Genomic DNA, 13,497 nt, shown 5'->3' with positions numbered 1-13,497 from the left:
CATTCAGCAGGTAAAGGAACATGATAAAAGCCCACCAAGCCAAACAAAAGAGGAGGAGATAGGGAGTCTAACTAAAAAATTTGAGAATAATGATAGTAAAAATGATCCAAAGTTTTGAAAACAAAATAGTGTTACAGATAAATAATCTGGTGACAAGGATTGAGAAGATGCAAGAAAAGTTTAACAAGGACCTAGAAGAAATAAAAATAAAAGAGTCAATCAATAATGAATAATGCAATAACTGAGATCAAAAGCACTCTGGAGGGAACCAACAGTAGAATAACAGAGGTAGAAGATAGGATAAGTGAGGTGGAAGATAGGATGGTGGAAATAAATGAAGCAGACAGGAAAAAAGAAAAAAGAATTAAAAGAAATGAGGACAACCTCAGAGACCTCTATGACAGTGTTAAACACCCCAACATTTGAATCATAGGCATCCCAGAAGAGGAAGACAAAAAGAAAGGACATGAAAAAATACTTGAGGTGGTAATAGTTGAAAACTTCCCTAAAATGGGGAAGGAAATAGCTACCCAAGTCCAAGAAACCCAGAGAGTCCCAAACAGGATAAACCCAAGGTGAAATACCCCAAGACACATATTAATCAAATTAATAAAGATCAAACACAAAGAGCAAATATTAAAAGCATCAAGGGAAACAAATACAAATAACCCACAAGGGGATCCCCATGAGGATAACAGCTTATCTTTCAATAGAAACTCTTCAAGCCAGAAGGGAATGTCAGGACATACTTAAAGTGATGAAAGAGAAAACCTACAACCCAGATTACTGTACCCAGTAAGGATCGCATTCAAATATGAAGGAGAAATCAAAAGCTTTACAGACAAGCAAAACATGAGAGAATTCAGCACCAAAAAAACCCAGCTCTTCAACAAATGCTAAAGGATCTTCTCTAGACAGGAAACACAGAAAAGGTTTATCAACTTGAAACTTTATCCTCAATGGTGAAAAATTGAAAGCATTTCCCCTAAAGTCAGGAACAAGACAAGGATGCCCACTCTCACCACTACTATTCAACATAGTTTTGGAAGTTTTGGCCACAACAATCAAAGAAGAAAAGGAAATAAGAGGAATCCAGATTGGAAAAGAAGAAGTAAAACTCTCACTGTTTGCAGATACATGATCCTCAACATAGAAAACCCTAAAGACTCCACCAGAAAATTACTAGAGCTAATCAATGAATACAGTAAAGTTGCAGGATATAAAGTTAACACACAGAAATCCCTTGCATTCCTATACACTAACAATGAGAAAACAGAAAGAGAAATTAAGGAAACAATTCCATTAACCATTTCGTCCAAAACAATAAAATACTTAGGAATAAATCTACCTAAAGAAACAAAAGACCTATATATAGAAAACTATAAAACACTGATGAAAGAAATCAGAGATGACACAAATAGATGGAGAAGTATGCCATGTTCATTGATTGGAAGAATCAATACAGTGAAAATGAGTATACTACCCAAAGCAATCTATAGATTCAACACACTCCCTATCAAGCTACCAACGGTATTTTTCAGATAATTAGAACAAATAATTTCACAATTTGTATGGAAATACAAAAAACCTCGAATAGCCAAAGCAATCTTGAGAAAGAAGGATGGAACTGAAGGAATCAACCTGCTTGACTTCAGGCTATACTACAAAGCATCAGTCATCAAGACAGTATGGTACTGGCACAAAGACAGAAACGTAGATAAATGGAGCAAAATAGAAAGCCCAAAGATAAATCTCCACATCTATGGATGCTTTATCTTTGACAAAAGAGGCAAGAATATACAATGGAGGAAAGACAATGTCTTTAACAAGTGGTGCTGGGAAAACTAGTCAACCACTTGTAAAAGAATGAAACTAGAACACTTTCTAATACCATACACAAAAATAAACTCAAAATGGATTAAAGATCTAAACAGAAGACCAGAAACTATAAAACTCCTAGGAAAACATAGGGAAAACACTCTCTGACATAAATCACAGCAGGGTCCTTATGACCCACCTCCCAGTGCAACGGAAATAAAAGCTAAAGTAAATATGTTTGATATATTAAACTTAAAAGCTTTTGCATAACAAAGGAAACTATAAGCAAGGTGAAAAGGCAGCTTTCAGAATGGGAGAAAATAATAGCAAACAAAGCAACTGACAAAGAGTTAATCTCAAAAATATACAAGTACCTCATGCAGCTCAATACCAGAACATTAAATGACCCAATCAAAAAATAGGCCAAAGAAATAAACAGACATTTCTCCAAAGATAACATACAGATGGCTAACAAACACATGAAAAGATGCTCAACATCACTCATTATCAGAGAAATGCAAATGAAAACCACAATAAGTTGCCATCTCACGCAGGTCAGAATGGCTGCTATCAAAAAGTCTGCAAACAATTAATGCTGGAGAGGGTATGGAAAAAACGGAACCCTCTGATACTGTTTGTGGGAATGCAAACTAGTACAGCCCCTATGGAGAACAATGTGGAGACTCTTTAACAACCTGGAAATAGAACTGCCGTACGACCCACCAATCCTACTGCTGGGCATACACACTGAGGAAACCAGAATTGAAAGAGACACGTGTACCCCAATGTTCATCACAGCACTGTTTACAATAGCCAGGACATGGAAGCAACCTAGATGTCCATCGGCAGATGAATGGATAAGAAAGCTGTGGTACATATACACAATGGAATATTACTTAGCTGTTGAAAAGAATGCATTTGAATCAGTTCTAACGAGGTGGATGAGAATGCACGGTTTGCTGACTGCTTTCCCATAACTACCCCAGGGTGCACCCCAACCTGAGCTGAGTGAACACTCCAGCCCTGCTTGCCTCATGCTGCAGTTTCAAGCTGGAACCAGAGTTTCCATGACAGAGAAAAGACTTCAGCATTGAGACATTGAGGGCCCTCAAACTTGAAGCAGTGTCTGAGAGAAGAGGGTGAAGCCACTGCTGGTGCTGACATGGATGGTTCATCAGAGGCAGTCTAAATCTCGTTGTGGCCAGACTACCACAGCTCATGCTCCAGAGTTAGCTGAATGCCCACACTGGCTTCTCTTGCTCCAGCACTTCTCTCTTCTGGAGCAAGGGTGCCAGTGCTGGGAAAGGGGTATAGCTCACATTTGAAGGGAGTTAAGTTAGCTCAGACTCAAACTTCAAGGCTTTCACACTAGCAACTTGGGACCTGATCCTACCCTCAATAGGGTGATGACAGCCACTGAACACAGGACAAGCTCTGACTCAAAGCTGGCTCTGGACTAGCCCCTCCATCTTCATCCCCATCACCTACAGGGTAATAGCTATTGGAACACCCAAGGAAAGACCTGATTTATATTCACCTCAAGTCCTGTTCTCTCTCCAAAGCCATTGGACATGGCAGACTGTATAGTGACATCCTACAAAAAGATACTCCTTCTAGATTTCAATAAGTAACTATTCCACCTTATTTCACAGAGACAGAGAACACTAGGCAAAATCAGAAGACATAATTGTCTCAACTGAAAGAGCAAGGTTAAGCTTAAAAAAAAAAACAACTAACAAAACAGAAATAAGCAATTTACTAGATAAATAATTAAAAGCATTAGTAGTAAAAATGCTAACTGAATTAAGGGAAATGATACATGAACACAGTGAGACTTTTAATAAGGAACTAGAAAATATGTGAAAGAACCAGACTGGTCAGAACTGAAGGATGCAATAACTAAAATGAAAAACACTGGAAGGAATAAACACCAGACTAGGTGACACATAATAATGCATAAATGATCTGTAAGATTGAATAATGGAAATCTTCCAAATGAGATCATCAAAAGAAAAACAAATGTAAAATATGGTAACAGTTTAAGGAATCTGTGGAATAGCATCAAGTATGACAACATTGACATTATAGGTGACCCTGACAAGGAGAAAGAAAAGGCGATTGAAAATATATTTAGTAAAATGGCTGAAAACTTCTCAAACCTGAAGAAGAAAATAGATATCCAGGTACAGAATCCACAGAAAGTTTCAAATAAAATGATGATGATGATGATGATGGTGTATGTGTGTGTAACGATCTGGATGTCCCCAATTAGATTGAAAAAGAAAGCATAAATGGAAAAAACAGTTTAGGACATATGAACAAAAACAAAATTATGAACATAATTGTAAATGAATACTTCAATATCACATACATCCACATATAAACACACATCCTTGTGCACATATGCATTATTTATGATCAGGCATAATGCAGACTTATATGTAAAACCAAAGGTTTCAAGCTTTCCTTTGCCTCTGATGATATTCAGTGAAAAGGGAAAAAAGACTAAATTATGGCAACTGGAGTACATTTGAAAATTTGAGAGATAACCTTCTCCAGAAAATTCAGATAGTATGTGTCTTGAGGCTGATATTCTCTGTATGTGTGTGTATAACAGTAAACAGTTTGTATGTGTATGTGCCGTTTTGCCCTCTATAAATATTATGGTTTGGCATTCAAGCCTCTGCTTTGGAATTACACATTGATTTTTGTAATAAACTCATTCATTGAAGGGGACCTTGGCATGTGTTTAAAAACATTTTTAGGAAAGGCTAAATATAAGTATTTTGAAGGAAAACACTTCCACTGTGCTTTTCAACTAGTCTAAGAACAGTTCAACACAGCTTCTCATGGCATTCCCCAGCTTCTAAAAGACATGGCTGAACTTCCCCAGAGTTCCTTTGTGCTTGAGAAAATAATGTATCAGTCAATTAAAAACACCTCAAATACAATCTATGAAATGCACTTCTCTATTCTGCAATCAACAATGCTGATCAATAATTGAGCTGTTTCTTCTCTTTCAGGTTTCATCAAAAACTGTTTTGTTTTGTTTTGTTTTTTTTTTTTCCATGAGAAAGTGAGAGAACAAAAAGAAATCTAAAATTACAATGGAAAATGTATAACCTTTCCACAGCAGGAGGGAAGTTAACTGCGCAAACAGGTTATTTAAAATGACTCAGAACTGGCTTGCTTCTGTGCCCCTCGGACTGAGTGCTGATTATTTATAAAGCAGGTTTACCCCTGACATGGACCTCTCTGGATGTCCAGTAAGGAAACCCAGAGTTGCTACAACAGACCTTTTATTAACACCAAAGTAATCATTACAAACAAGTGGTCAATTCTGGAACAAAGGACAGGAATAGCACTTGTAATACAATGTTCAGACCTCAGTCAGCATAAGAGCAAGATCACAGGATGCATTTTATTTGCATATCATCTTATTAACATTGACATTGGCTAAGCAAATACAGGCCACACATGGAGCTCCAACAAAGTCACCACCCTTGCATGAGAGTTTTTTGACCTATCTAGCCAGACACAGGGATCAGTAAAAAGAGGGGTATGAACACACGCATCTCACATAAATTCCAGTGGTGTAATTACCGTCTGGTTACATAAAATTCTTTCTACCTTTTTCTCTTTAAAGGTTATTTTTCCACCTCCCTTCCTAAATACTTCTATGCTGTAGAATGGCTGTCATATTGGATCCCAGAGGTGCCTGCCTTCAGCTATGAGTGACTGATCTCTGTAGATAAAACTAGTAAGACATCTGGAGATCCTGCTGTATGAAAGGTGTAACATAAACATACAGTCTTGTTCATCTCCCTTGGGAGGCTCACTTAATATTACATGCCAGCACTTATTGGTAAGGCAGTCTGGTAAACCCACTCTATTATCAGGACTTGGTTCCACTTTTAAAGTATATCTCTGATTGTGTAAATGCTATTTGATACCAATGCCTGGAACTTTTAATGTGCCTTAGCCTGAGGATGTCAAGATGTCACAGGAGCTTTGTGTTTTCCTCTGCAGCTTTTGGGTGTAGGAGGTGATTGAATGCCAACAGTAAATAGGGAACTATTTTAAACTGTTTCTGCCAAATTAAAAATCTCTGGTGCTGAGAGGCTCCTCACAGTAAACACATGAAAATCCCTCTAGTAGTTATTACCAAATTAAGCATTAGTAATAAATATTCAAAGTATAACACCTAGATTTTTATGCTGGTTTTGAAATTTTGGATCCAGTTGAGTTCTATTATAACAATGTAGTCTAAGGTTAACATTGTAACTACATGGCTATCTCTGTTAGGTATAGTGGTTTTTCAACTAGGCAATTTGTATCTTCCTGCAAGTGTACTGAGATGTATTTAACTTCTCAAGGCTTCAGTTTCTTCTCCCATGAGTATTTCAGAGGGTTCATTGTAGCAAGTAAATGAGCTATATTGATTAAATGTATATAGCATAATAAATTATCAATGTGTGATATATATATATAGTGGTAATAATTATAATTGAAGTTAACAATAAGTTGATTTCTATTTGTTTCCTGAGAGAATTAGATGCAAAGATGGCTACCCTATACACATAAGATATTTTAAAATATGAAAAGATGGGAGGAGCCAAGATGGCGGAGGAGTAGGACGGGGAGATCACTTTCTCTCCTACAAATTCATCAAAAGAATAACTGAACGCAGAGCAAACTTCGCAAAACAACTTCTGATCCCTAGCTGAGGTCATCAGGCGCCTAGAAAAGCGGCCCATTGTCTTCGAAAGGAGGTAGGACAAAACATAAAAGATAAAAAGTGAGACAAAAGAGCTAAGGACGGAGATCCGTCCCAGGAAGGGAGTCTTAGGCGGCATTGCTTGGGGTAGGGTCCGGGCCTGAGAGCCCTGAGGACAATCGGAGGGACCTTCTGTGAGTTGCCAACTTGAACTGTGGGAGACCAAAAGAGAGAGAGAGTAAATTAACCGGCCCAAACACACTGCCGGCGGTTCGCAGAACAAAGAGACCGAGAAAGTCCAGAGGAGAGCTCGCAGGCTTCGGACCAGCCCAACCCCGCCGGAGGCAGGAGGCAGGGGGGAGGGGAAGGTCGCGGCGAGACACAGGGCGCAGGCACCCGACCGGCGCGGGTGGGGACTGGGGCTGGGGACGCGGAGGGCAGAAGGCGCAGGCACCCGACTGGCGCCAGCGGAAACTGAGACTGGGTCCGTGGAAGGGAGTGGGTGCGCCACACCTGGGGATAGTGCGCCCACCAAGCCCCTGGCTGCCTGGACCGCTCTGACGGGGAAGGCACAGAGAGCAGGCGCAGCTTTTCGTTCCGCGCTTCTGTGGAACACCCGAGGACTGGAACCTTGCACAGCGCGGGCGCGCTCCATATAGAACAGCCGGGAGCCTGAGCAGCGCAGACGGAGAAAGCAGCATCAGCCCCTCCCGGCAGCACCAGCCCCTCCCTGCAGCGCCAGCCCCTCCCTGCAGCGCCAGCCCCTCCCCGCAACGCCAGCCCCTCCCTGCAGCACCAGCCCCTCCCCGCAGAGCGACGGAACTAGCTACCTGAGTAAGAGTCCACCTCCGTCCGCCTGTGTCAGGGCGGAAATGAGGCTCTGAAGAGACGGGCAAACAGAAGCCAAATAAACAAAGGGAACCACTTCAGAAGGGACTGGTGCAACAGATTAAAATCCCTGTAGAAAACACCGACTACACCGGAAGGGGCCTGTAGATATGGAGAAGTGTAAGCTGGAACGAGGAGCTATCTGAAACTGAGCCAAACCCACACTGACCGCAACAGTGCCAGAGAAACTCCTAGATATAATTTTAATTTTTCTCTTTTTTTCTTTTTTCTTTTTTCTCTTTTATTTTCCTTTAAAATCCCCTATTACTCCCCCATTACTCCTTAACTTTCATTTCCATAGATTTTTATGATTTTTTTAATTAGGGGAAAAAAAAATTTTTTTTCTTTTTTTTTTTTTTCTTTTTTTCCTTTATTTTCTTTTTTCTTTTTTTCTTTCCTTTTTCTCTTCTATTTTCTATTTTTCTTTTTCTCTTATTTCTTTTAAAGTCCTCTAGTACTCCTCTACTACTCCTTAATTTTCATTTTCAATACACTATAACCTTACCAAAAAAAAAAGAGAAGCCCTATTTTTAAACCGAAGATTATTCTCTCCCAACCTTGACTCTCTGTTTTCTACCTCAGAACACCTCTATTTCCTCCTTTCCCCTTCGCTTCCCAATCCAATTCTGTGAATCTTTGTAGGTGACTGGTCTCCGGAGAACACTCTGGGAACAGACAGCTGCGTAGATCTGTCTCTCTCCTCTTGAGTCCCCCTTTTTCTCCTCCTGCTCATCTCTATCTCCCTCCTCCCTCTCCTCTTCTTCATGTAACTCTGTGAACCTCTCTGGGTTCCCTAACGGGGGAGAATCTTTTCGCCATTAACCTAGAAGTTTTCTTATCAGTGCTGTATAGTTAGAGAAGTCCTGAGACTACAGGAAGAATAAAACTGAAATCCAGAGGCAGGAGACTTAAGCCCAAAACCTGAGAACAGCAGAAAACTCCTGACTACATGGAACTTTAAGTAATAAGTGACCGTCCAAAAGCCTCCATACCTACACTGAAACCAACCACCACCCAAGAGCCAATAAGTTTTAGAGCAAGACATACCACGCAAATTCTCCAGCAACGCAGGAACATAGCCCTGAACATCAACATACAGGCTGCCCAAGGTCACACCTAACACATAGACCCATCTCAAAATTCATTACTGGGCACTCCATTGCTCTCCAAAGAGAAGAAATCAAATTCCACACACCAGAACACTGACGCAAGCTTCCCTAACCAGGAAACCTTGACAAGCCAATCGTCTAACCCCACCCACTGGGTAAATCCTCCACAATAAAAAGGAACCACAGACCTCCAGGATACAGAAAGCCCACTCCAGACACAGCAATCTAAACAAGATGAAAAGGCAAAGAACTACCCAACAGGTAAAGGAACATGAAAAATGCCCACCAAGTCAAACAAAAAGGGAGGAGATAGGGAATCTACCTGAAAAAGAATTTAGAATAATGATAATAAAAATGATCCAAAATCTTGAAAACAAAATGGAGTTACAGATATATAGCCTGGAAACAAAGATTGAAAAGATATAGGAAATGTTTAATAAAGACCTAGAAGAAATAAAAAAGAGTCAATTAAAAATGAATAATGCAATGAATGAGATCAAAAACACTTTGGAGGGAACCAAGAGTAGAATAACGGAGGCAGAAGATAGGATAAGTGAGGTAGAAGATAAAATGGTGGAAATAAATGAAGCAGAGAGGAAAAAAGAAAAAAGGATCAAAAGAAATGAGGACAACCTCAGGGACCTCTGGGACAATGTGAAATGCCCCAACATTTGAATCATAGGAGTTCCAGAAGAAGAAGACAAAAAGAAAGGCCATGAGAAAATACTCAAGGAGATAATAGCTGAAAACTTCCCTAAAATGGGGAAGGAAATAGCCACCCAAGTCCATGAAACCCAGAGAGTCCCAAACAGGATAAACCCAAGGCGAAACACCCCAAGACACATATTAATCAAATTAACAAAGATCAAACACAAAGAACAAATATTAAAAGCAGCAAGGGAGAAACAACAAATAACACACAAAGGGATTCCCATAAGGATAACAGCTGATCTATCAATAGAAACCCTCCAGGCCAGAAGGGAATGGCAGGACATACTGAAAGTAATGAAAGAGAATAACCTACAACCTAGATTACTGTATCCAGCAAGGATCTCATTCAGATATGAAGGAGAATTCAAAAGCTTTACAGATAAGCAAAAGCTGAGAGAATTCAGCACCACCAAACCAGCTCTTCAACAAATGCTAAAGGATCTTCTCTAGACAGGAAATGCAGAAAGGTTGTATAAACGTGAACCCAAAACAACAAAGTAAATGGCAACGGGACCACACCTGTCAATAATTACCCTAAATGTAAATGGGTTGAATGCCCCAACCAAAAGACAAAGATTGGCTGAATGGATACAAAAACAAGACCCCATATATGCTGTCTACAAGAGACCCACCTCAAAACAAGGGCCACATACAGACTAAAAGTGAAGGGCTGGAAAAAAATATTTCATGCAGACGGAGACCAAAAGAAAGCAGGAGTCGCAATACTCATATCAGATAAAATAGACTTTCAAATAAAGGATGTGAAAAGAGACAAAGAAGGACACTACATAATGATCAAAGGATCAATCCAAGAAGAAGATATAACACTTATAAATATATATGCACCCAACATAGGAGCACTGCAATATGTACGGCAAACGCTAACGAGTATGAAAGAGGAAATTAATAGTAACACAATAATAGTGGGAGACTTTAATACCCCACTCACAACTATGGATAGATCAACTAAACAGAAAATTAACAAGGAAACACAAACCTTAAATGACACAATGGACCAGCTAGACCTAATTGATATCTATAGGACATTTCACCCCAAAACAATCAACTTCACCTTTTTCTCAAGTGCACACGGAACCTTCTCCAGAATAGATCACATCCTGGGCCATAAATCTGGTCTTGGAAAATTCAAAAAAATTGAAATCATTCCAGTCATCTTTTCTGACCACAGTGCAATAAGATTAGATCTCAATTACAGGAAAAAAATTGTTAAAAATTCAAACATATGGAGGCTAAATAACACGCTTCTGAATAACCAACAAATCATAGAAGAAATCAAAAAAGAAATCAAAATATGTATAGAAATGAATGAAAATGAAAACACAACAACCCAAAACCTATGGGACACTGTAAAAGCAGTGCTAAGGGGAAGGTTCATAGCATTACAGGCTTACATCAAGAAACAAGAAAAAAGCCAAATAAATAACCTAACTCTACACCTAAAGCAATTAGAGAAGGAAGAAATGAAGAACCCCAGGGTTAGCAGAAGGAAAGAAATCTTAAAAATTAAGGCAGAAATAAATGCAATAGAAACTAAAGAGACCATAGCAAAAATCAACAAAGCTAAAAGCTGTTTTTTTGAAAAAATAAACAAAATTGACAAACCATTAGCAAGACTCATTAAGAAACAAAGAGAGAAGAACCAAATTAACAAAATTAGAAATGAAAATGGAGAGATCACAACAGACAACACTGAAATACAAAGGATCATAAGAGACTACTACCAGCAGCTCTATGCCACTAAAATGGACAACTTGGATGAAATGGACAAATTCTTAGAAAAGTATAACTTTCCAAAACTGAACCAGGAAGAAATAGAAGATCTTAACAGACCCATCACAAGCAAGGAAATCGAAACTGTAATCAAAAATCTTCCAGCAAACAAAAGCCCAGGACCAGATGGCTTCACAGCTGAATTCTACCAAAAATTTAGAGAAGAGCTAACACCTATCTTACTCAGACTCTTCCAGAAAATTGCAGATGAAGGTAAGCTTCCAAACTCATTCTATGAGGCCACCATCACCCTAATTCCAAAACCAAAGATGCCACAAAAAAAGAAAACTACAGGCCAATATCACTGATGAACATAGATGCAAAAATCCTTAACAAAATTCAAGCAAACAGAATCCAACAACATATTAAAACAATCATACCATGACCAAGTGGGCTTTATCCCAGGAATGCAAGGATTCTTTAATATCTGCAAATCAATCAGTGTAATATACCACATTAACAAATTGAAAGATAAAAACCATATGAGTGTCTCAATAGATGCAGAGAAAGCCTTTGACAAAATTCAACACTCATTTATGATTAAAACTCTCCAAAAAGTAGGAATAGAAGGAACATACCTCAACATAATAAAAGCTATATATGACAAACCCACAGCAAGCATCACCCTCAATGGTGAAAAATTGAAAGCATTTCCCCTGAAATCAGGAACAAGACAAGGGTGCCCACTCTCACCACTACTGTTCAACATAGTGTTGGAAGTTTTGGCCACAGCAATCAGAGCAGAAAAAGAAGTAGAAGGAATCCAGATAGGAAAAGAAGAAGTGAAACTCTCACTGTTTGCAGATGACATGATCCTCTACATCGAAAACCCTAAAGACTCTACCAGAAAATTACTAGAGCTAATCAATGAATATAGTAAAGTTGCAGGATATAAAATTAACACACAGAAATCCCTTGCATTCCTATATACTAACAATGAAAAAACAGAAAGAGAAATTAAGGAAACAATACCATTCACCATTGCAACAAAAAGAATAAAATACTTAGGAGTATATCTACCTAAAGAAACAAAAGACCTATACATAGAAAACTATAAAGCACTGATGAAAGAAATCAAAGAGGACACAAACAGATGGAGAAACATACCGTGTTCATGGGTTGGAAGAATCAATATTGTCAAAATGGCTATTCTACCCAAAGCAATCTATAGATTCAATGCAATCCCTATCAAGCTACCAACGGTATTTTTCACAGAACTAGAACAAATAATTTCACAATTTGTATGGAAATACAAAAACCCTCGAATAGCCAAAGCAGTCTTGAGAAAGAAGAATGGAACTGGAAGAATCAACCTGCCTGACTTCAGACTCTACTACAAAGCCACAGTCATCAAGACAGTATGGTACTGGCACAAAGACAGAAATATAGATCAATGGAACAGAATAGAAAGCCCAGAGATAAATCCACGAACCTATGGACACCTTATCTTTGACAAAGGAGGCAAGGATATACAATGGAAAAAAGACAACCTCTTTAACAAGTGGTGCTGGGAAGACTGGTCAACCACTTGTAAAAGAATGAAACTAGAACACTTTCTAACACCATACACAAAAATAAACTCAAAAGGGATTAAAGATCTAAATGTAAGACCAGAAACTATAAAACTCCTAGAGGAGAACATAGGCAAAACACTCTCCGACATAAATCACAGCAAGATCCTCTATGACCCACCTCCCAGAATATTGGAAATAAAAGCAAAACTAAACAAATGGGACCTAAAGAAACTTAAAAGCTTTTGCACTACAAAGGAAACTATAAGTAAGGTGAAAAGACAGCCGTCAGATTGGGAGAAAATAATAGCAAATGAAGAAACAGACAAAGGATTAATCTCAAAAATATACAAGCAACTCCTGCAGCTCAATTCCAGAAAAATAAATGACCCAATCAAAAAATGGGCCAAAGAACTAAACAGACATTTCTCCAAAGAAGACATACAGATGGCTAACAAACACATGAAAAGATGCTCAACATTACTCATTATCAGAGAAATGCAAATCAAAACCACAATGAGGTACCATTACACGCCAGTCAGGATGGCTGCTATCCAAAAGTCTACAAGCAATAAATGCTGGAGAGGGTGTGCAGAAAAGGGAACCCTCTTACACTGTTGGTGGGAATGCAAACTAGTACAGCCACTATGGAAAACAGTGTGGAGATTTCTTAAAAAACTGGAAATAGAACTGCCATATGACCCAGCAATACCACTTCTGGGCATACACACTGAGGAAACCAGAACTGAAAGAGACACGTGCACCCCAATGTTCATCGCAGCACTGTTTATAATAGCCAGCACATGGAAGCAACCTAGATGCCCATCAGCAGATGAATGGATAAGGAAGCTGTGGTACATATACACCATGGAATATTACTCAGCCATTAAAAAGAATTCATTTGAACCAGTCCTAATGAGATGGATGAAACTGGAGCCCCTTATACAGAGTG

Source organism: Cervus elaphus, chromosome 20 (genome assembly GCF_910594005.1).
Source record: "Cervus elaphus chromosome 20, mCerEla1.1, whole genome shotgun sequence".
Taxonomy (NCBI): Eukaryota; Metazoa; Chordata; class Mammalia; order Artiodactyla; family Cervidae; genus Cervus; species Cervus elaphus.
The sequence above is the reverse complement of the archived record's forward strand: the minus strand, read 5'-3'. Positions refer to the sequence as shown.